Source organism: Calliopsis andreniformis, unplaced genomic scaffold (assembly GCF_051401765.1).
Source record: "Calliopsis andreniformis isolate RMS-2024a unplaced genomic scaffold, iyCalAndr_principal scaffold0024, whole genome shotgun sequence".
Taxonomy (NCBI): Eukaryota; Metazoa; Arthropoda; class Insecta; order Hymenoptera; family Andrenidae; genus Calliopsis; species Calliopsis andreniformis.
Window position 1 is genome coordinate 9,911,367 of NW_027480433.1, and position 24,988 is coordinate 9,936,354.

Sequence of the window (24,988 nt, forward strand, 5' to 3'; positions counted from 1 at the left end):
CTTCTGGCGTTGACCTCTTAGGCCCTAACTATTCCATCTGGTGGAACAACGCCGTCGGGTGAAGCCTAGGTTGCGCGGAACGTAGCAATGACCATAACTTTCACACTGGTAGCAATTATTCGTTTTATACGATGGAAAAACTGTTCTATTTACTTTGTATTTTATGCTTCGGGCGTTGACTTCTAAGGCCCTAGCAATTCGATCTGGTCGAGCAACGCCCTAGAGTGAAGCCTAGGTTGCCCGGAACGTAGAAATGACCATAACTTCCACACTGGTTGCAATTATTCGTTTTATACGATGGAAAAGCTGTTGTATTTATATTGTATTTTATGCATCTGGCGTTGACTTCTAAGGACCTAACTATTCGATCTGGTGGAGCAACGCACTGGGGTGAAGCCTAGGTTGCGCGGAATGTAGAAATGACCATAACGTTCACACTGGTAGCAATTATTCGTTTTATACGATGGAAAAACAGTTTTATTTATTTTGTATTTTATGCTTCTGGCGTTGACTTCTAAGGCCTTAACTATTCGATCTGGTGGAGCAACGCCCTAGTGTGAAGCCTAGGTTGCCTGGAACGTAGAAATGACCATCACTTTCACACGGGTTGCAATTATTCCTGTTATAGGATGGAAAGACTGTTGTATTTTTATTGTATTTTATACTTCAGGCGTTGACTTCTAAGGCCCTAGCTATTCGATCTGGTCGAGCAACGCCCTAGAGTGAAGCCTAGGTTGCCCGGAACGTAGAAATGACCATAACTTCCACACTGGTTGCAATGATTCGTTTTATACGATGGCAAAGCTGTTGTATTTATATCGTATTTTATGCTTCTGGCGTTGACCTCTTAGGCCCTAACTATTCCATCTGGTGGAACAACGCCGTCGGGTGAAGCCTAGGTTGCGCGTAACGTAGAAATGACCATAACTTCCACACTGGTTGCAATTATTCGTTTTATACCATGGAAAAGCTGTTCTATTTATATCGTATTTTATGCTTCTGGCGTTGACCTCTTAGGCCCTAACTATTCCATCTGGTGGAACAACGCCGTCGGGTGAAGCCTAGGTTGCGCGGAACGTAGCAATGACCATAACTGTCACACTGGTAGCAATTATTCGTTTTATACGATGGAAAAACTGTTCTATTTATTTTATAGTTTATGCTTCGCGCGTTGTCTTCTAAGGCCCTAGCTATTCGATCTGGTCGAGCAACGCCCTAGAGTGAAGCCTAGGTTGCCCGGAACGTAGAAATGACCATAACTTCCACACTGGTTGCAATTATTCGTTTTATACGATGTAAAAGCTGTTGTATTTATATCGTATTTTATGCTTCTGGCGTTGACCTCTTAGGCCCTAACTATTCCATCTGGTGGAACAACGCCGTCGGGTGAAGCCTAGGTTGCGCGGAACGTAGCAATGACCATAACTTTCACACTGGTAGCAATTATTCGTTTTATACGATGGAAAAACTGTTCTATTTACTTTGTATTTTATGCTTCGGGCGTTGACTTCTAAGGCCCTAGCAATTCGATCTGGTCGAGCAACGCCCTAGAGTGAATCCTAGGTTGCCCGGAACGTAGAAATGACCATAACTTCCACACTGGTTGCAATTATTCGTTTTATACGATGGAAAAGCTGTTGTATTTATATTGTATTTTATGCATCTGGCGTTGACTTCTAAGGACCTAACTATTCGATCTGGTGGAGCAACGCACTGGGGTGAAGCCTAGGTTGCGCGGAATGTAGAAATGACCATAACGTTCACACTGGTAGCAATTATTCGTTTTATACGATGGAAAAACAGTTTTATTTATTTTGTATTTTATGCTTCTGGCGTTGACTTCTAAGGCCTTAACTATTCGATCTGGTGGAGCAACGCCCTAGTGTGAAGCCTAGGTTGCCTGGAACGTTGAAATGACCATCACTTTCACACGGGTTGCAATTATTCCTGTTATAGGATGGAAAGACTGTTGTATTTTTATTGTATTTTATACTTCAGGCGTTGACTTCTAAGGCCCTAGCTATTCGATCTGGTCGAGCAACGCCCTAGAGTGAAGCCTAGGTTGCCCGGAACGTAGAAATGACCATAACTTCCACACTGGTTGCAATGATTCGTTTTATACGATGGCAAAGCTGTTGTATTTATATCGTATTTTATGCTTCTGGCGTTGACCTCTTAGGCCCTAACTATTCCATCTGGTGGAACAACGCCGTCGGGTGAAGCCTAGGTTGCGCGTAACGTAGAAATGACCTTAACTTTCACACTGGTACCAATTATTCGTTTTATACGATGGAAAAACTGTTCTATTTATATTGTATTTTATGCTACGGGCGTTGACTCCTAAGGCCATAACTATTCAATCTGTTGGTGCAACGCCCATGGGTGAAGCCTATGTTGCCCGGAACGTAGAAATGACTATTACTTTCTCACTGGTTGCAATTATTCGTTTTATACGATGGAAAAGCAGATCCATTTATTTTGTATTTTATGCTTCGGGCGTTGACTCCTAAGGCCCTAACTATTCGATCTGGTGGAACAACGCCCTAGGGTCAAGCCTAGGGTGCGCGGAACGTAGAAATGACCATAAGTTTCACACTGGTAGCAATTATTCGTTTTATACGATGGAAAAACTGTTTTATTTATTTTGTATTTTATGCTTCTGGCGTTGACTTCTTATGCCCTAACTATTCCCTCCGGCGGATCAACGCCCTAGAGTGAAACCTACGTTGCCCGGAACGTAGAAATGACTATTACTTTCACACTGGCTGCATTTATTCGTTTTATACGATGGAAAAGCTGTTCCATTTATTTTGCGTTTTATGCTTCGGGCGTTGACTTCTAAGGCCCTAACGATTCCATCTGGTGGAACAACGTCCTAGGGTGAAGCCTAGGTTGCCTGGAACGTAGAAATGACCATCACTTTCACACGGGTTGCAATTATTCCTGTTATAGGATGGAAAGACTGTTGTATTTTTATTGTATTTTATACTTCAGGCGTTGACTTCTAAGGCCCTAGCTATTCGATCTGGTCGAGCAACGCCCTAGAGTGAAGCCTAGGTTGCCCGGAACGTAGAAATGACCATAACTTCCACACTGGTTGCAATTATTCGTTTTATACGATGGAAAAGCTGTTGTATTTATATCGTATTTTATGCTTCTGGCGTTGACCTCTTAGGCCCTAACTATTCCATCTGGTGGAACAACGCCGTCGGGTGAAGCCTAGGTTGCGCGGAACGTAGCAATGACCATAACTTTCACACTGGTAGCAATTATTCGTTTTATACGATGGAAAAACTGTTCTATTTATTTTGTATTTTATGCTTCGGGCGTTGACTTCTAAGGCCCTAGCAATTCGATCTGGTCGAGCAACGCCCTAGAATGAAGCCTAGGTTGCCCGGAACGTAGAAATGACCATAACTTCCACATTGGTTGCAATTATCCGTTTTATACGATGGAAAAGCTGTTGTATTTATATTGTATTTTATGCATCTGGCGTTGACTTCTAAGGACTTAACTATTCGATCTGGTGGAGCAACGCACTGGGGTGAAGCCAAGGTTGCGCGGAATGTAGAAATGACCATAACGTTCACACTGGTAGCAATTATTCGTTTTATACGATGGAAAAGCTGTTCCATTTACTTTGTGTTTTATGCTTCGGGCGTTGACTTCTAAGGCCCTAACTATTCCATCTGGTGGAACAACGCCCTAGGGTGTAGCCTAGGTTGCCTGGAACGTAGAAATGACCATCACTTTCACACGGGTTGCAATTATTCCTGTTATAGGATGGAAAGACTGTTGTATTTTTATTGTATTTTATACTTCAGGCGTTGACTTCTAAGGCCCTAGCTATTCGATCTGGTCGAGCAACGCCCTAGAGTGAAGCCTATGTTGCCCGGAACGTAGAAATGACCATAACTTCCACACTGGTTGCAATTATTCGTTTTATACGATGGAAAAGCTGTTCTATTCATATCGTATTTTATGCTTCTGGCGTTGACCTCTTAGGCCCTAACTATTCCATCTGGTGGAACAACGCCGTCGGGTGAAGCCTAGGTTGCGCGGAACGTAGCAATGACCATAACTTTCACACTGGTAGCAATTATTCGTTTTATACGATGGAAAAACTGTTCTATTTATTTTGTATTTTATGCTTCGCGCGTTGTCTTCTAAGGCCCTAGCTATTCGATCTGGTCGAGCAACGCCCTAGAGTGAAGCCTAGGTTGCCCGGAACGTAGAAATGACCATAACTTCCACACTGGTTGCAATTATTCGTTTTATACGATGGAAAAGCTGTTGTATTTATATCGTATTTTATGCATCTGGCGTTGACTTCTAAGGACCTAAATATTCGATCTGGTGGAGCAACGCACTGGGGTGCAGCCTAGGTTGCGCGGAATGTAGAAATGACCATAACGTTCACACTGGTAGCAATTATTCGTTTTATACGATGGAAAGACAGTTTTATTTATTTTGTATTTTATACTTCTGGCGTTGACTTCTAAGGCCCTAACTATTCGATCTGGTGGAGCAACTTCCTAGAGTGAAGACTTGGTTGCCCGGAACGTAGAAATGACCATTACATTCACACTGGTTGCAATTATTCGTCTTATACGATGGAAAAGCTGTTGTACTTATATCGTATTTTATGCTTCTGGCGTTGACTTCTTAGGCCCTAACTATTCCATCTGGTCGAACAACGCCCTTGGGTGAAGCCTAGGTTGCGCGGACCGTAGCAATGACCATAACTTTCACACTGGTAGCAATTATTCGTTTTATACGATGGAAAAACAGTTTTATTTATTTTGTATTTTATGCTTCTGGCGTTGACTTCTAAGGCCCTAACTATTCGATCTGGTGGAGCAGCGCCCTAGAGTGAGGCCTAGGTTGCCCGGAACGGAGAAATGACCATAACTTTCACACCGGTAGCAATTATTCGTTTTATACGATATAAAAGCTGTTCTATTTATTCTGTATTTTATGCTTCGCGCGTTGACTTCTAAGGCCCTAACTATTCGATCTGGTGGCGCAACGCCCTAGAGTGACGCCTAGGTTGCCCGGAACGTAAAAATGACCATTACTTTCACAATGTTTGCAATTATTCATTTTATACGATGGAAAAGCTTTTGTACTTATATTGTATTTTATTCTTCTGGCGTTGACTTCTTAGGCCCTAATTATTCGATCTGGTGGAACAACGCCCTAGAGTGAAGACTAGGTTGCCCGGAACAAGGAAATGACCATTACTTTCACACTGTTTGCAGTTATTCCTGTTATACGATGGAAAAACTTTTGCATCTTTATTGTATTTTATGCTTCTGGCGTTGACTTCTAAGGCCCTAGCTATTCGATTTGGTGGAGCAACGCCCCAGAGTGGGGCCTAGGTTGCCCGGTACATAGAAATGACCATAACTTCCACACTGGTTGCAATTATCCGTTTTATACGATGGAAAAGCTGTTGTATTTATATTGCATTTTATGCATCTGGCGTTGACTTCTAAGGACCTAACTATTCGATCTGGTGGTGCAACGCCCTAGAGTGAAGCCTAGGTTGCCCGGAAAGTAGAAACGATGTTAACTTTCATACTGGTTGCAATTATTCGTTTTATACGATGGAAAAACTGTTTTAGTTATTTTGTATTTTGTGCTTCGGGCGTTGACTTCTAAGGCCCTAACTATTCGATCTGGTGGCGCAACGCCCTAGAGTGACGCCTAGGTTGCCCGGAACGTAGAAATGATCATCACTTTCACAATGTTTGCAATTATTCATTTTATACGATGGAAAAGCTTTTGTACTTATATTGTATTTTATTCTTCTGGCGTCGACTTCTTAGGCCCTAACTATTCGATCTAGTGGAACAACGCCCTAGAGTGAAGACTTGGTTTCCCGGAACATGGAAATGACCATTACTTACACACTGTTTGCAGTTATTCCTGTTATACGATGGAAAAACTTTTGCATCTTTATTGTATTTTATGCTTCTGGCGTTGACTTCTAAGGCCCTAGCTATTCGATTTGGTGGAGCAACGCCCGAGAGTGGGGCCTAGGTTGCCCGGTACATAGAAATGACCATAACTTCCACACTGGTTGCAATTATTCGTTTTATACGATGGAAAAGCTGTTGTATTTATATCGTATTTTATGCTTCTGGCGTTGACCTCTTAGGCCCTAACTATTCCATCTGGTGGAACAACGCCGTCGGGTGAAGCCTAGGTTGCCCGGAACGTAGAAATGACCATAACTTCCACACTGGTTGCAATTATTCGTTTTATACGATGGAAAAGCTGTTGTATTTATTCTGTATTTGGTGCTTCTGTCACTGTCTTCTTAGGCCCTAACTATTTGATCAGGTGGAGCAACACCATAGAATGAAACGTAGGTTGCCCGGAACGTTGAAATGACCATCACTATCGCACCGGTAGCAATTATTCCTGTTATACGATGCAAAAACTGTTGTATTTTTATTGTATTTTATGCTTCTCGCGTTGACTTCTAGGGCCGTAGCTATTCGACGTGGCGGAGCAACGCCCTAGAGTGAAGCCTAGGTTGCCCGGAACGTAGAAATGACAATATCTTTCACACTGGTTGCTATTATACCTGTTATACGATGGATAAGCTGTTGTATTTATATTGTATTTTATGCTTCTGGCGTTGACTTCTAAGGCCCTAACTATTCGATCTGCTTTCGCAACGCCCTGGAGTGAAGCGTAGGTTACCTGGAACATAGAAATGACCAGTACTTTCGCACTGTTTGCAATTATTCGTTTTATACGATGGAAAAGCTGTTGTATTTATATTGTATTTTATGCTTCTGGCGTTGACTTCTTAGGCCCCAACTATTTTATCTGGTGGAACAACGCCCTAGAGTGAAGCCTAGGTTGCCCGGAACGTAGAAATGACCATCACTTTCATACTTGTTGCAATTATTCGTTTTATACGATGGAAAAGCTGTTGTATTTATATTGTATTTTATGCTTCCGGCGTTGACTTCTTAGGCCCTAACTATTCGATCTGTTAGAGCAACGCCCTAGAGTGAAGCCTTGGTTTCCCGGTACGTAGAAATGACCATGACTTTCATACTGGTTGCAATTATTCGTTTTATACGATGGAAAAACTGTTGTGTTTTTATTGCATTTTATGCTTCCGGCGTTGACTTCTAAGGCCCTAACTATTCAATCTGTTGGAGCAACGCCCTAGGGTGAAGCCTAGGTTGCGCGGAAAGTAGAAATGTCCTTAACTTTCATACTGGTTGCAATTATTCGTTTTATACGATGGAAAAACTGTTGTATTTATATTGTATTTTATGCTTCTGACGTTGACTTCTAAGGCACCAACTATTCGATCTGGTGGAGCAACGCCCTAGAGTGAAGCCTAGGTTTCCCGGAACGTAGAAATCACCCTAACTTTCACACTGGTTGCAATTATTCGTTTTATACGATGGAAAAACTGTTGTATTTATATTGTATTTTATGCTTCTGGCTTTCACTTCTTAGGCCCTAACTATTCGATCGGGTGGAACAACGCCGTAGGGTGAAGCCTAGGTTGCCTGGAAAGTAGAAATGTCCATAACTTTCATACTGGTTGCAATTATTCGTTTTATACGATGGAAGAACTGTTGTATTGATACTGTATTTTATGCTTCTGACGTTGACTTCTAAGGCACTAGCTATTCGATCTGGTGAAGCTACGCCCTGGAGTGAAACCTAGGATTCCCGGAACGTAGAAATGACCATTACTTTCACACTCTTTGCAATTATTCATTTTATACGATGGAAAAGCTGTTGCATTTATATTGTACTTAATGCTTCTGGCGTTGACTTCTTAGGCCCTAACTATTCGAACTGGTGGAACAACGCCATAGAGTAAAGTCCAGGTTGCCCGGAACGTAGAAATGATCATTACCTTCAAACTGGTTGCAATTAATCCTGTTATACGATGGAAAAACTTTTGTATCTATAATGTACTTTATGCTTCTGGCGTAGACTTCTAAGGCCCTGACTATTCGACCTGGTGGAACAACGCGATAGAGTGAAGCCTAGGTTGCACGGAAAGTAGAAATGACCATAACATTCACACTGGTTGCAATTATTCGTTTTATACGATGGAAAAGTTGTTTTATTTATATTGTGTTTTATACTTCTGGCGTTGAATTCTAAGGCCCTATCTATTCGATCTCGTGGAGCAACGCCCTAGAGTGAAGCCTAGATGGCCGGGAACGAAGAAATAACCGTTAATTTCACACGGCTTGCAATTATTCATTTTATACGATGGAACGGCTGTTGTATTTGTATTGTATTTTAAGATTCTGGCGTTGACATCTAAGGCCGTAGCTATTAGATGTGGTGGAGCAACGCCCTAGAGTGACGCCTAGGTTGCCCGGAACGTAGAAATGACCATTACTTTCACACTGGTTGCAATTATTCGTTTTATACGATGGAAAAACTGTTGTATTTATTTAGTATTTGGTGCTTCTGGCGTCGACTTCTTAGGCCCTAAGTATTGGAACTGGTGGACCAACGGCCTACAGTCAAGCCCAGGTTGCCCGGAACGTAGAAATGTCCATAACATTCACAATGTTTGCACTTATTCATTTTATACGATGGGAAAGCTGTTGTATTTATATTTTATTTTATGCTTCTGGCGTTGACTTCTAAGGACGTAGCTATTAGATGTAGTGGAGCAACGCCATAGAGTGACGCCAAGGTTACCCGGAACGTAGAAATGACCATTACTTTCACACTGGTTGCAACTATTCCTGTTGTACAATGGAAAAACTGTTGCATTTATATTGTATTTTATGCTTCGGTCGTTGTCTTCTAAGGCTGTATTCCGTCATATAACAGGAATAATTGCAACCAGTGTGAAACTAATGGTCATTTCAACGTTCCGAGCAACCTAGGCCTCACTCTAGGGCGTTGCTCCGACAGATAGAATAGTCAGGGCCTTAGAAGTCAACGCCTGAAGCATAAAATACAATAAAAATACAACAGTTTTTTCATCGTATAACAGGAATAATTGAACAAGCGTTAAGGTAATGGTCATTTCTTCGTTCCGGGCAATCTAGGCTTCACTCTATGTCGTTCCTCCACCAGATCGAATAGTTAGTTCCTTAGAAGTCAAAGCCAGAAGCATAAAATACTATAAAAATACAACGGTTTTTCCATCGTATAAAACGAATAATTGCAACCAGTGTGAAGGTAATGGTCTTTTCTACGTTCCGGGCAACCTAGGCTTCAATCTAGGTCGTTGTTCCACCAGATCGAAGAGTTAGGGCCTTAGAAGTCAACGACAGATGCATAAACTACAAAATAAATACAACAGCCTTCCCATCGTATAAAACGAATAATTGCAACCTGTGTGAAAGTTATGGTTATATCTACGTTCCGGGCAACCTTGGCTTCACTCTAGGGTTTTATCCCACCAGATCGAATAGTTAGGGCCTAAGAAGACAACGCCAGAAGCATAAAATACAATATAAATACAACCGTTTTTCCATCGTATAGCATGAGTAATTGCAACCAGAGTGAAAGTAATGGTCAGTTCTACGTTTCGGGCAAGCTAGGCTACACTCTAGGGCGCTGCTCCACCATATCCAATACCTAGGGACTTAGAATTCAACGCCAGAAGCATAAAATGCAATAAGAATACAACATGTTTTCCATCGTATAACAGGAGTAATTGCAACAGGCGCGAAGGTAATGATCATTTCGGCGTTTCGGGCATCCTAGACATAACTCTGAGGCATTGCTCCGCCTAATCGAATAGTCAGGGCCTGAGAGGTCAACGCCCGAAGCATAAAATACGACATAAATGCAACAGCTTTTCCATCGTATAAAATGAGTAATTGCAGCCAGTGAGAAAGTAATGATCACCTCTACGTTCCGTGCAAACTAGGCTCCACTCTAGGGCGTTGCTCCACCACATCGAATAGTTAGGGCCTTAGAAGTCAATGCACGAAGCATAAAATACAATAAAGATACAACAGTTTTTCCATCGTATAGCTGGAATAACTCCAACCAGTGTGAATGTGATAGTCGTTTCCACGTTCCGGGCAACCTAGGCTTCAATCTAGGTCGTTGTTCCACCAGGTCGAATGGTTAGGGCCTAAGAAGTCAACGCCAGAAGCATAAAATACAATATATATACAACAGTTTTTCCATCGCATCAAACGAATAATTGCATCCAGTATGAAAGTAACGATCATTTCTACGTTCCGGGCAGCTTGGGCTTCACTCTAGGACATTGTTCCACCAGATCGAAAAGTTAGGGCCCAAGAAGTCAACGCCAGGAGCATAAAATACAATAAAAATACAACAGCTTTTCATCGTAATACAGGAATAATTGCAACCAGCGTGAAAGTAATGGTCACTTCTACGTTCCGTGCAACCTAGGCTCCACCCTAGGGCGTTGCTCCACAAGATCCAATAGTTAGGGCCTTAGAACTCAACGCCGGAAGCATAAAATACAATAAAGATACAACAGTTTTTCCATCGTATAACAGGAGTAATTGCAGCCAGCGTCAAAGTTATGGTCATTTCTACATTCCGTGCAACCTAGGGTCCACTCTGGGGCGTTGCTCCACCAGATAGAATTGTTAGGGCCTTAGAAGTCAACGCCAGAAGCATAAAATACAAAATAAATACAACAGTTTTACCAACGTATAAAACGAATAATTGCAACCAGTGTGAAGGTAATGGCCTTTTTCTACGTTCCGGGCAACCTAGCCTTCACACTAGGGCGTTGTTCCACCAGATCGAATAGTTAGGGCCTATGAAGTCAACGCCTGAACCATAAAATACAATAAAAATACAATAGTTTTTTCATCGTATAACAGGAATAATTGAACAAGCGTTAAGGTAATGGTCATTTCTTCGTTCCGGGCAATCTAGGCTTCACTCTATGTCGTTCCTCCACCAGATCGAATAGTTAGGGCCTAAGAAGTCAACGCCAGAAGCATAAAATACGATAAAAATACAACAGTTTTTCCATCGTATAACAGGAGTAATTGCAACCAGTGTAAAAGTAATGGTCATTGCTACGTTCCGGGCAACCTAGGCTTCACTATAGGGCGTTGCTCCACCAGATCGAATAGTTAGGTCCTTAGAAGTCAAAGCCAGAAGCATAAAATACAATATAAATACAACAGTCTTTCCATCGTATAACAGGAGTAATTGCAAGCAGTGTGAAAGATGTGGTCATATCTACGTTTCGGGCAACATAGGCTTCACTCTTGGACGTCGCCCCACCAGATCGAATAGCTAGGACCTTAGAAGTCAAAGCCCGAGGCGTAAAATACAACAAAAAATCTACAGTTTTTCCATCGTATAGCACGAATAATTGCAACCAGTGTGAAAGCGATGGTCACTTCTACCATCCGGGCAACCTAGCCTTCACTTTAGGGCGTTGTTCCACCAGATTGAATAGATAGGGCCTAAGAAGTCAACGCCAGAAGCATAAAATACATAATAAGTACAAGAGTTTTTCCATCGTATAAAATGGATAATTGCAGCCAGTGAGAAAGTAATGATCACCTCTACGTTCCGTGCAAACTAGGCTCCACTCTAGGGCGTTGCTCCACCACATCGAATAGTTAGGGCCTTAGAAGTCAATGCACGAAGCATAAAATACAATAAAGATACAACAGTTTTTCCATCGTATAGCTGGAATAACTCCAACCAGTGTGAATGTGATAGTCGTTTCCACGTTCCGGGCAACCTAGGCTTCAATCTAGGTCGTTGTTCCACCAGGTCGAATGGTTAGGGCCTAAGAAGTCAACGCCAGAAGCATAAAATACAATATATATACAACAGTTTTTCCATCGCATCAAACGAATAATTGCATCCAGTATGAAAGTAACGATCATTTCTACGTTCCGGGCAGCTTGGGCTTCACTCTAGGACATTGTTCCACCAGATCGAAAAGTTAGGGCCCAAGAAGTCAACGCCAGAAGCATAAAATACAATAAAAATACAACAGCTTTTCATCGTAATACAGGAATAATTGCAACCAGCGTGAAAGTAATGGTCACTTCTACGTTCCGTGCAACCTAGGCTCCACCCTAGGGCGTTGCTCCACAAGATCCAATAGTTAGGGCCTTAGAACTCAACGCCGGAAGCATAAAATACAATAAAGATACAACAGTTTTTCCATCGTATAACAGGAGTAATTGCAGCCAGCGTCAAAGTTATGGTCATTTCTACATTCCGTGCAACCTAGGGTCCACTCTGGGGCGTTGCTCCACCAGATAGAATTGTTAGGGCCTTAGAAGTCAACGCCAGAAGCATAAAATACAAAATAAATACAACAGTTTTACCAACGTATAAAACGAATAATTGCAACCAGGGTGAAGGTAATGGCCTTTTTCTACGTTCCGGGCAACCTAGGCTTCACACTAGGGCGTTGTTCCACCAGATCGAATAGTTAGGGCCTATGAAGTCAACGCCTGAAGCATAAAATACAATAAAAATACAACAGTTTTTACATCGTATAACTGGAATAATTTCACCCAGTGTGATAGTTATGGGCCTTTCTACGTTCCGGGCAGCCTAGGCTTCACTCTAGGACGTTACTCCACCGCATCGAATAGCTACGGCCGTAGAAGTCAACGCCAGAAGCATAAAATACAATACAAATACAACAGTTTTTCCATCGTATAAAATGAATAATGGCAAACATTGTGAAAGTAATGGTCATTTCTACGTACCGGGCAACCCAGGCGTCCCTCTAGGACGTTGCTCCACCACATCTAATAGCTACGGCCTTTGAAGTCAACGCCAGAAGCATAAAATACAATATAAATACAACAGCTTTGCCATCGTATATAATGTATGTTTGCAAACAGTGTGAAAATATTGGTCATTTCTACGTTCCAGCAAACCTAGGCTTCACTCTAGGGCGTTGCTCCACGAGATCGAATAGTTAGGGCCTTAGAAGTCAACGCCAGAAGCATAAAGTACAATAAAAATCCAACAGATTTTCCATCGTATAACAGGAATAGCTGCCACCAGTGTTAAAGATATGGTCATATCTACGTTCCGGGCAGCATACGCTTCACTCTAGGGCGTTACTCCAGTGCATCGAATAGCTACGGCCTTAGAAGTCAACGACAGATGCATAAACTACAAAATAAATACAACAGCCTTCCCATCGTATAAAACGAATAATTGCAAACAGTTTGAAAGTAATGGTCATTTCTACGTTCCGGGCAACCTAGGCTTAACTTCAGGGCGTTGCTCCACCATATCGAATAGCTAGGGACTTAGAAGTCAACGCCAGAAGCATAAAATACAATAAAAATACAACATGTTTTCCATCGTATAAAAGGAATAATAGCAACCAGTTTGACAGTGATGGTCATTTCTACGTTCCGGGCAAACTAGGCTTCACTCTAGGCTGTTGCTCCACCACATCGAACTGCTACGGCCTTAGAAGTCAACGCCTGAAGCATAAAATACAATAAAAATACAATAGTTTCTTCATCGTATAACAGGAATAATTGAACAAGCGTTAAGGTAATGGTCACTTCTTCGTTCCGGGCAATCTAGGCTTCACTCTATGTCGTTCCTCCACCAGATCGAATAGTTAGGGCCTAAGAAGTCAACGCCAGAATCATAAAATGCAATAAGAATACAACAGTTTTTTCATCGTATAACAGGAATAATTGCAACAAGCGTGAAGGTAATGGTCATTTCTACGTTCCGGGCAACCTAGGCTTCACTGTAGGGCGTCGCTCCGCAAGATCGAACAGTTAGGGACTAAGAAGCCAACGCCCGAAGCATAAACTACAAAATAAGTACAACAGCCTTCCCATGGTATAAAATGAATAATGGCAAACATTGTGAAAGTAATGGTCATTTCTACGTTCCGGGCAACCCAGGCGTCCCTCTAGGACGTTGCTCCACCACATCTAATAGCTACGGCCTTTGAAGTCAACGCCAGAAGCATAAAATACAATATAAATACAACAGCTTTGCCATCGTATATAATGTATGTTTGCAAACAGTGTGAAAGTAATGGTCATTTCTACGTTCCAGCAAACCTAGGCTTCACTCTAGGGCGTTGCTCCACGAGATCGAATAGTTAGGGCCTTAGAAGTCAACGCCAGAAGCATAAAGTACAAAATAAATACAACAGCCTTCCCATCGTATAAAACGAATAATTGCAAACAGTTTGAAAGTAATGGTCATTTCTACGTTCCGGGCAACCTAGACTTCACTTCAGGGCGTTGCTCCACCATATCGAATAGCTAGGGACTTAGAATTCAACGCCAGAATCATAAAATGCAATAAGAATACAACAGTTTTTCCATCGTATAACAGGAATAATTGCAACAAGCGTGAAGGTAATGGTCATTTCTACGTTCCGGGCAACCTAGGCTTCAATCTAGGTCGTTGTTCCACCAGATCGAACAGTTAGGGCCTTAGAAGTCAACGCCCGAAGCATAAAATACAATAAAGATACAACAGATTTTCAATCGTATAACAGGATGAATTGCAGCCAGCGTGAATGTTATGGTCATTTCTACGTTCCGGGCAACCTAGGCTTCACTCTATGGCGTTGTGCCACCAGATCGAATTGTTAGGGCCTTTGAAGACAAGGCCAGAAATATAAAATACAAAACAAATACAACAGTTTTTCCATCGTATAAAACGAATAATTGCAAACAGTATGAACGTTATGGTCATTTCGACGCTCCGGGCAACCTAGGCTTTACCCTAGGATGTGTCTCCACCATATCGAATAGTTAGGGCCTTAGAAGCCAACGCCCGAAGCATAAAATACAATAAAAATACAACAGTTTTTCCACCGTATAACAGGAATAATTGCAACCGCTGTGAATGTAATGGTCATTTCCACGTTCCGGGCAACCTAGGCTTCACTCTAGGGCGTTAGTCCACCAGGTCGAATAGTTAGGGCCTAAGAAGTCAACGCCAGAAGCATAAAATACAATATATATACAACAGTTTTTCCATCGCATCAAACTAATAATTGCATCCAGTATGAAAGTAACGATCATTTCTACGTTCCGGGCAGCTTGGGCTTCACTCTAGGACATTGTTCCACCAGATCGAAAAGTTAGGGCCCAAGAAGTCAACGCCAGAAGCATAAAATACAATAAAAATACAACAGCTTTTCATCGTAATACAGGAATAATTGCAACCAGCGTGAAAGTAATGGTCACTTCTACGTTCCGTGCAACCTAGTCTCCACTCTAGGGCGTTGCTCCACAACATCCAATAGTTAGGGCCTTAGAGCTCAACGCCGGAAGCATAAAATACAATAAAGATACAACAGTTTTTCCATCGTATAACAGGAGTAATTGCAGCCAGCGTCAAAGTTATGGTCATTTCTACATTCCGTGCAACCTAGGGTCCACTCTGGGGCGTTGCTCCACCAGATAGAATTGTTAGGGCCTTAGAAGTCAACGCCAGAAGCATAAAATACAAAATAAATACAACAGTTTTACCAACGTATAAAACGAATAATTGCAACCAGTGTGAAGGTAATGGCCTTTTTCTATGTTCCGGGCAACCTAGGCTTCACACTAGGGCGTTGCTCCACCAGATCGAATAACTAGGGACTTAGAAGTCAACGCCAGAAGCATAAAATACAATAAAAATACAACATGTTTTCCATCGTATAACAGGAATAATTGCAACCAGTTTGACAGTGATGGTCATTTCTACGTTCCGGGCAAACTAGGCTTCACTCTAGGCTGTTGCTCCACCACATCGAACTGCTACGGCCTTAGAAGTCAACGCCTGAAGCATAAAATACAATAAAAATCCAATAGCTTTTTCATCGTATAACAGGAATAATTGAACAAGCGTTAAGGTAATGGTCATTTCTTCGTTCCGGGCAATCTAGGCTTCACTCTATGTCGTTCCTCCACCAGATCGAATAGTTAGGGCCTAAGAAGTCAACGCCAGAAGCATAAAATACGATCAAAATACAACAGTTTTTCCATCGTATAACAGGAGTAATTGCAACCAGTGTAAAAGTAATGGTCATTGCTACGTTCCGGGCAACCTTGGCTTCACTATAGGGCGTTGCTCCACCAGATCGAATAGTTAGGTCCTTAGAAGTCAAAGCCAGAAGCATAAAATACAATATAAATACAACAGTCTTTCCATCGTATAACAGGAGTAATTCCAAGCAGTGTGAAAGATATGGTCATATCTACGTTTCGGGCAACATAGGCTTCACTCTTGGACGTCGCCCCACCAGATCGAATAGCTAGGACCTTAGAAGTCAAAGCCCGAGGCGTAAAATACAACAAAAAATCTACAGTTTTTCCATCGTATAGCACGAATAATTGCAACCAGTGTGAAAGCGATGGTCACTTCTACCTTCCGCGCAACCTAGCCTTCACTTTAGGGCGTTGTTCCACCAGATTGAATAGATAGGGCCTAAGAAGTCAACGCCAGAAGCATAAAATACATAATAAGTACAAGAGTTTTTCCATCGTATAAAATGGATAATTGCAGCCAGTGAGAAAGTAATGATCACCTCTACGTTCCGTGCAAACTAGGCTCCACTCTAGGGCGTTGCTCCACCAGATAGAATTGTTAGGGCCTTAGAAGTCAACGCCAGAAGCATAAAATACAAAATAAATACAACAGTTTTACCAACGTATAAAACGAATAATTGCAACCAGTGTGAAGGTAATGGCCTTTTTCTACGTTCCGGGCAACCTAGGCTTCACACTAGGGCGTTGTTCCACCAGATCGAATAGTTAGGGCCTATGAAGTCAACGCCTGAAGCATAAAATACAATAAAAATACAACAGTTTTTACATCGTATAACTGGAATAATTACACCCAGTGTGAAAGTTATGGTCCTTTCTACGTTCCGGGCAGCCTAGGCTTCACTCTAGGACGTTACTCCACCGCATCGAATAGCTACGGCCGTAGAAGTCAACGCCAGAAGCATAAAATACAATACAAATACAACAGTTTTTCCATCGTATAAAATGAATAATGGCAAACATTGTGAAAGTAATGGTCATTTCTACGTTCCGTGCAACCCAGGAGTCCCTCTAGGACGTTGCTCCACCACATCTAATAGCTACGGCCTTTGAAGTCAACGCCAGAAGCATAAAATACAATATAAATACAACAGCTTTGCCATCGTATATAATGTATGTTTGCAAACAGTGTGAAAGTAATGGTCATTTCTACGTTCCAGCAAACCTAGGCTTCACTCTAGGGCGTTGCTCCACGAGATCGAATAGTTAGGGCCTTAGAAGTCAACGCCAGAAGCATAAAGTACAATAAAAATCCAACAGATTTTCCATCGTACAACAGGAATAACTGCCACCAGTGTTAAAGATATGGTCATATCTACGTTCCGGGCAGCCTACGCTTCACTCAAGGGCGTTACTCCACCGCATCGAATAGCTACGGCCTTAGAAGTCAACGACAGATGCATAAACTACAAAATAAATACAACAGCCTTCCCATCGTATAAAACGAATAATTGCAAACAGTTTGAAAGTAATGGTCATTTCTACGTTCCGGGCAACCTAGACTTCACTTCATGGCGTTGCTCCACCATATCGAATAGCTAGGGACTTAGAATTCAACGCCAGAATCATAAAATGCAATAAGAATACAACAGTTTTTTCATCGTATAACAGGAATAATTGCAACAAGCGTGAAGGTAATGGTCATTTCTACGTTCCGGGCAACCTAGGCTTCAATCTAGGTCGTTGTTCCACCAGATCGAACAGTTAGGGCCTTAGAAGTCAACGCCCGAAGCATAAAATACAATAAAGATACAACAGACTTTCAATCGTATAACAGGATGAATTGCAGCCAGCGTGAATGTTATGGTCATTTCTACGTTCCGGGCAACCTAGGCTTCACTCTGTGGCGTTGTGCCACCAGATCGAATTGTTAGGGCCTTTGAAGACAAGGCCAGAAATATAAAATACAAAACAAATACAACAGTTTTTCCATCGTATAAAACGAATAATTGCAAACAGTATGAACGTTATGGTCATTTCGACGCTCCGGGCAACCTAGGCTTTACCCTAGGATGTGTCTCCACCATATCGAATAGTTAGGGCCTTAGAAGCCAACGCCCGAAGCATAAAATACAATAAAAATACAACATGTTTTCCATCGTATAACAGGAATAATTGCAACCAGTTTGACAGTGATGGTCATTTCTACGTTCCGGGCAAACTAGGCTTCACTCTAGGCTGTTGCTCCACCACATCGAACTGCTACGGCCTTAGAAGTCAACGCCTGAAGCATAAAATACAATATAAATACAACAGTCTTTCCATCGTATAACAGGAGTAATTGCAAGCAGTGTGAAAGATATGGTCATATCTACGTTTCGGGCAACATAGGCTTCACTCTTGGACGTCGCCCCACCAGATCGAATAGCTAGGACCTTAGAAATCAAAGCCCGAGGCGTAAAATACAACAAAAAATCTACAGTTTTTCCATCGTATAGCACGAATAATTGCAACCAGTGTGAAAGCGATGGTCACTTCTACCTTCCGGGCAACCTAGCCTTCACTTTAGGGCGTTGTTCCACCAGATTGAATAGATAGGGCCTAAGAAGTCAACGCCAGAAGCATAAAATACATAATAAGTACAAGAGTTTTTCCATCGTATAAAATGGATAATTGCAGCCAGTGAGAAAGTAATGATCACCTCTACGTTCCGTGCAAACTAGGCTCCACTCTAGGGCGTTGCTCCACCACATCGAATAGTTAGGGCCTTAGAAGTCAATGCACGAAGCATAAAATACAATAAAGATACAACAGTTTTTCCATTGTATAAAATGAATAATGGCATACATTGTGAAAGTAATGGTCATTTCTACGTTCCGGGCAACCCAGGCGTCCCTCTAGGACGTTGCTCCACCACATCTAATAGCTACGGCCTTTGAAGTCAACGCCAGAAGCATAAAATACAATATAAATACAACAGCTTTGCCATCGTATATAATGTATGTTTGCAAACAGTGTGAAAGTAATGGTCATTTCTACGTTCCAGCAAACCTAGGCTTCACTCTAGGGCGTTGCTCCACGAGATCGAATAGTTAGGGCCTTAGAAGTCAACGCCAGAAGCATAAAGTACAATAAAAATCCAACAGATTTTCCGTCGTATAACAGGAATAACTGCCACCAGTGTTAAAGATATGGTCATATCTACGTTCCGGGCAGCCTACGCTTCACTCTAGGGCGTTACTCCACCGCATCGAATAGCTACGGCCTTAGAAGTCAACGACAGATGCATAAACTACAAAATAAATACAACAGCCTTCCCATCGTATAAAACGAATAATTGCAAACAGTCTGAAAGTAATGGTCATTTCTACGTTCCGGGCAACCTAGGCTTCACTTCAGGGCGTTGCTCCACCATATCGAATAGCTAGGTACTTAGAATTCAACGCCAGAATCATAAAATGCAATAAAAATACAACAGTTTTTTCATCGTATAACAGGAATAATTGCAACAAGCGTGAAGGTAATGGTCATTTCTACGTTCCGGGCAACCTAGGCTTCACTGTAGGGCGTTGCACCGCAAGATCGAACAGTTAGGGACTAAGAAGCCAACGCCCGAAGCATAAACTACAAAATAAGTACAACAGCCTTCCCATCGTATAAAATGAATAATTGCAAACAGTGTGAAGGTAATGGTCATTTCTACGTTCCGGGCAACCTAGGCTACACTCTAGGGCGTTGCTGCACCATATCGAATACCTAGGGACTTAGAATTCAACGCCAGAAGCATAAAATGCAATAAGAATTCAATAGTTTTTTCATCGTATAACAGGAGTAATTGCAACAAGCGTGAAGGTAATGATCATTTCGGCGTTTCGGGCATCCTAGACATAACTCTGAGGCATTGCTCCACCTGATCGAATAGTCAGGGCCTAAGAGGTCAACGCCCGAAGCATAAAATACGACATAAATACAACAGCTTTTCCATCGTATAAAATGAGTAATTGCAAACAGTGTGAAAGGAATGGTCATTTCTACGTTCCGGGCAACCTAGGCTTCACTCTAGGGCGTTGCTCCACCAGATCGAATAGTTAGGGCCTAAGACGTCAACGCCAGAAGCATAAAATACAATATAAATACAACAGTTTTTCCATCGTATAACAGGAATAATTGCAACCAGTTCGACAGTGATGGTCATTTCTACGTTCCGGGCAAACTAGGCTTCACTCTAGGCTGTTGCTCCACCACATCGAATAGCTACGGCCTCAGAAGTCAACGCCTGAAGCATAAAATACAATAAAAATACAACAGTTTTTTCATCGTATAACAGGAATAATTGAACAAGCGTTAAGGTAATGGTCATTTCTTCGTTCCGGGCAACCTAGGCTTCGCCCTAGGGCGTTGCTCCACCATATCGAATAGTTAGGGCCTTAGAAGCCAACGCCCGAAGCATAAAATACAATAAAAATACAACAGTTTTTCCACCGTATAACAGGAATAATTGCAACCGCTGTGAAGGTAATGGTCATTTCCACGTTCCGGGTAACCTAGGCTTCACTCTAGGGCGTTAGTCCACCAGATTGAATAGATAGGGCCTAAGAAGTCAACGCCAGAAGCATAAAATACATAATAAGTACAAGAGTTTTTCCATCGTATAAAATGGATAATTGCAGCCAGTGAGAAAGTAATGATCACCTCTACGTTCCGTGCAAACTAGGCTCCACTCTAGGGCGTTGCTCAACCACATCGAATAGTTAGGGCCTTAGAAGTCAATGCACGAAGCATAAAATACAATAAAGATACAACAGTTTTTCCATCGTATAGCTGGAATAACTCCAACCAGTGTGAATGTGATAGTCGTTTCCACGTTCCGGGCAACCTAGGCTTCAATCTAGGTCGTTGTTCCACCAGGTCGAATAGTTAGGGCCTAAGAAGTCAACGCCAGAAGCATAAAATACAATATATATACAACAGTTTTTCCATCGCATCAAACGAATAATTGCATCCAGTATGAAAGTAACGTTCATTTCTACGTTCCGGGCAGCTTGGGCTTCACTCTAGGACGTTGTTCCACCAGATCGAAAAGTTAGGGCCCAAGAAGTCAACGCCAGAAGCATAAAATACTCGAAAAATACAACAGTTTTTCCATCGTATAACAGGAATAATTGCAACCAGTGTGAAGGTAATGGTTATTTCTACGTTCCGGGCAACCTAGGCTTCACTCTAGGGCGTTGCTCCACCAGATCGAATACCTAGGGACTTAGATGTCAACGCCAGAAGCATACAATACAATAACAATACAACAGTTTTTCCATCGTATAACTGGAATTATTCCAACCAGTGTGAATGTGATAGTCGTTTCCACGTTCCGGGCAGCCTAGGCTTCAATCTAGGTCGTTCTTCCACCGGATCGAATAGTTACGGCCTTAGAAGTAAGCGCCAGAAGCATACAATACAATAAAAATACAACAGTTTTTCATCGTATAACGGGAATAATTGCAAGCAGCGTGAAAGTAATGGTTACTTCTACCTTCCGTGCAAGCTAGGCTCCACTCTAGGGCGTTGCTCCACCAGATCGAATACTTAGCGAGTTAGAAGTCAACGCACAAAGCATAAAATACAATAAAGGTACAACAGTTTTTCCATCGTATAACTGGAATAATTCCAACCAGTGTGAATGTGATAGTCTTTTCCACGTTCCGGGCAGCCTAGGCTTCAATCTAGGTCGTTCTTCCACCAGATCGAATAGTTAGGGCCTAAGTAGTCAACGCCAGAAGCATAAAATACAATAAAGATTCAACAGTTTTACCATCGTATAACAGAAGTAATTGCAGCCAGCGTGAAAGTTATGGTCATTTCTACGTTCCCGCAACCTAGGTTACACTCTAGGGAGTTGTTGCACTAGATCGAATAGATACGGAGTTAGAAGTCAACACCAGAAGCATAAAATACAATATAAATACAACAACATTTCCATCGTATAAAATGAATAATTGCAAACAGTGTGAAAGTAATGGTCATTTCTAGATTCCGTACAACCTTGGGACCACCCTAGGGCGTTGCTCCACCAGATCGAATAGTTAGGACCTAAGAAGTCAACGCCAGAAGCATAAAATACAATAAAAATACAACAGCTTTTCATCCTAATACAGGAATAATTGCAACCAGCGTGAAAGTAATGGTCACTTCTACGTTCCGTGCAACCTAGGGTCCACTCTAGGGCGTTGCTCCACCAGATCGAATAGCTGGGCCTAAGAAGCCAACGCCAGAAGCATAAAATACAATAAAAATACAACAGTTTTTCCACCGTATAACAGGAATAATTGCAACCACTGTGAAGGTAATGGTCATTTGTACGTTCCGGGCAACCTAGGCTTCACTCTAGGGCGTTAGTCCACCAGGTTGAATAGATAGGGCCTAAGAAGTCAACGCCAGAAGCATAAAATACTTAATAAGTACAAGAGTTTTTCCATCGTATAAAATGGATAATTGCAGCCAGTAAGAAAGTGATGATCACCTCTACATTCCGTGCAAACTAGGCTCCACTATAGGGCGTTGCTCTACCACATCGAATAGTTAGGGCCTTAGAAGTCAATGCACGAAGCATAAAATACAATAAAGATACAACAGTTTTTCCATCGTATAGCTGGAATAACTCCAACCAGTGTGAATGTGATAGTCGTTTCCACGTTCCGGGCAACCTAGGCTTCAATCTAGGTCGTTGTTCCACCAGGTCGAATAGTTAGGGCCTAAGATGTCAACGCCAGAAGCATAAAATACAATATATATACAACAGTTTTTCCATCGCATCAAACGAATAATTGCATCCAGTATGAAAGTAACGTTCATTTCTACGTTCCGGGCAGCTTGGGCTTCACTCTAGGACCTTGTTCCACCAGATCGAAAAGTTAGGGCCCAAGAAGTCAACGCCAGAAGCATAAAATACTCTAAAAATACAACAGTTTTTCCATCGTATAACAGGAATAATTGCAACCAGTGTGAAGGTAATGGTCATTTCTACGTTCCGGGCAACCTAGGCTTCACTCTAGGGCGTTGCTCCACCAGATCGAATACCTAGGGACTTAGAAGTCAACGCCAGAAGCATACAATACAATAAAAATACAACAGTTTTTCCATCGTATAACTGGAATAATTCCAACCAGTGTGAATGTGATAGTCGTTTCCACGTTCCGGGCAGCCTAGGCATCAATCTAGGTCGTTCTTCCACCGGATCGAATAGTTAGGGCCTTAGAAGTAAACGCCAGAAGCATACAATACAATAAAAATACAACAGTCTTTCATCGTATAACGGGAATAATTGCAAGCAGCGTGAAAGTAATGGTTACTTCTACCTTCCGTGCAACCTAGGCTCCACTCTAGGGCGTTGCTCCACCAGATCGAATACTTAGCGAGTTAGAAGTCAACGCACAAAGCATAAAATACAATAAAGCTACAACAGTTTTTCCATCGTATAACTGGAATAATTCCAACCAGTGTGAATGTGATAGTCTTTTCCACGTTCCGGGCAGCCTAGGCTTCAATCTATGTCGCTCTTCCACCAGATCGAATAGTTAGGGCCTAAGTAGTCAACGCCAGAAGCATAAAATACAATAAAGATTCAACAGTTTTACCATCGTATAACAGGAGTAATTGAAACCAGTGTGAAAGGCATGGCCATTTCTACGTTCTCGGCAACCTAGGCTTCACTCTGTGGCGTTGTGCCACCAGGTCGAATTGTTAGGGCCTTTGTAGTCAACGCCAGAAATATAAAATACAAAACAAATACAACAGTTTTTCCATCGTATAAAACGAATAATTTCAACCAGTGTGAAAGTTATGGTCATTTCTACGTTCCGGGCACCCTAAGCTTCACTCTAGGGCGTTGGTCCAACAGATCGAATAGTTAGGGCATTAGAAGTCAACGCCCGAAGCATAAAATACATAACAAATACAACAGTTTTTCCATCGTATAGAACGAATAATTGCAACCAGTGTGAAAGTTATGGCCATTTCTACGTTCCGGGCAACCTAGGGTCCACTATAGAGCGTTGCTCCACCACATCGAATAGCTACGGCCTTAGAAGCCAACGTCAGAAGTATAAAATACAATATAAATACAACAGCTTTTCCAGCGCATAAATTGAATAATCGCAAACAGTGTGAAAGTAACGTTCATTTCTACGGTCCGGGAAAGTTAGGCTTGACTCTTGGGCGTTGCTCCACCAGATCGAATAGTTAGAGCTTCAGAAGTCAACGCCAGAAGCATAAAATACAATATAAATACAACAGTTTATCCACCGTATAAAACGAATAATTGCATCCGATGTGAAATTAATGGCCATTTCTACGTTCCGGGCAAAGTAGGCGTCACTCTAGTGCGTTGCTCCAACAGATCGAATAGTTAGGGCCTTCGAAGTCAACGCCCGAAGCGTGAAATACAATAAAGATACAACAGTTTTTCCATCGTATAACAGGAGTAATTGCAACCAGTGTGAAAGGGATGGTCATTTCTACGTTCCGGGCAACCTAGGCTTCACTCTATGGCGTTGTGCCACCAGATCGAATTGTTAGGGCCTTTGATGTCAACGACAGAAATATAAAGTGCAAAACAAATACAACAGTTTTTCCATCGTATAAAACGAATAATTGCAAACAGTGTGAAAGTTATGGTCATTTCTATTTTCCGGGCAGCCTAGGCTTCACTATTGGGCGCTGCTCCACCACATCGAATAGCAACGGCCTTAGAAGCCAACGTCAGAAGCATAAAACACAATATAAATACAACAGCTTTTCCAGCGTATAAATTGAATAATTGCATCCAGTGTGAAAGTAATGGCCATTTCTTCGATCCGGGCAACCTAGGCTTCACTCTAGGGCGTTGCTCCAACAGATCGAATAGTTAGGGTCATAGAAGTCATTCGCCCGAAGCATAAAATACAATAAAGATACAACAGATTTTCAATCGTATGACAGGAGTAATTGCAGCCAGCGTGAAGGTTATGGTCATTTCTACGTTCCGGGCAACC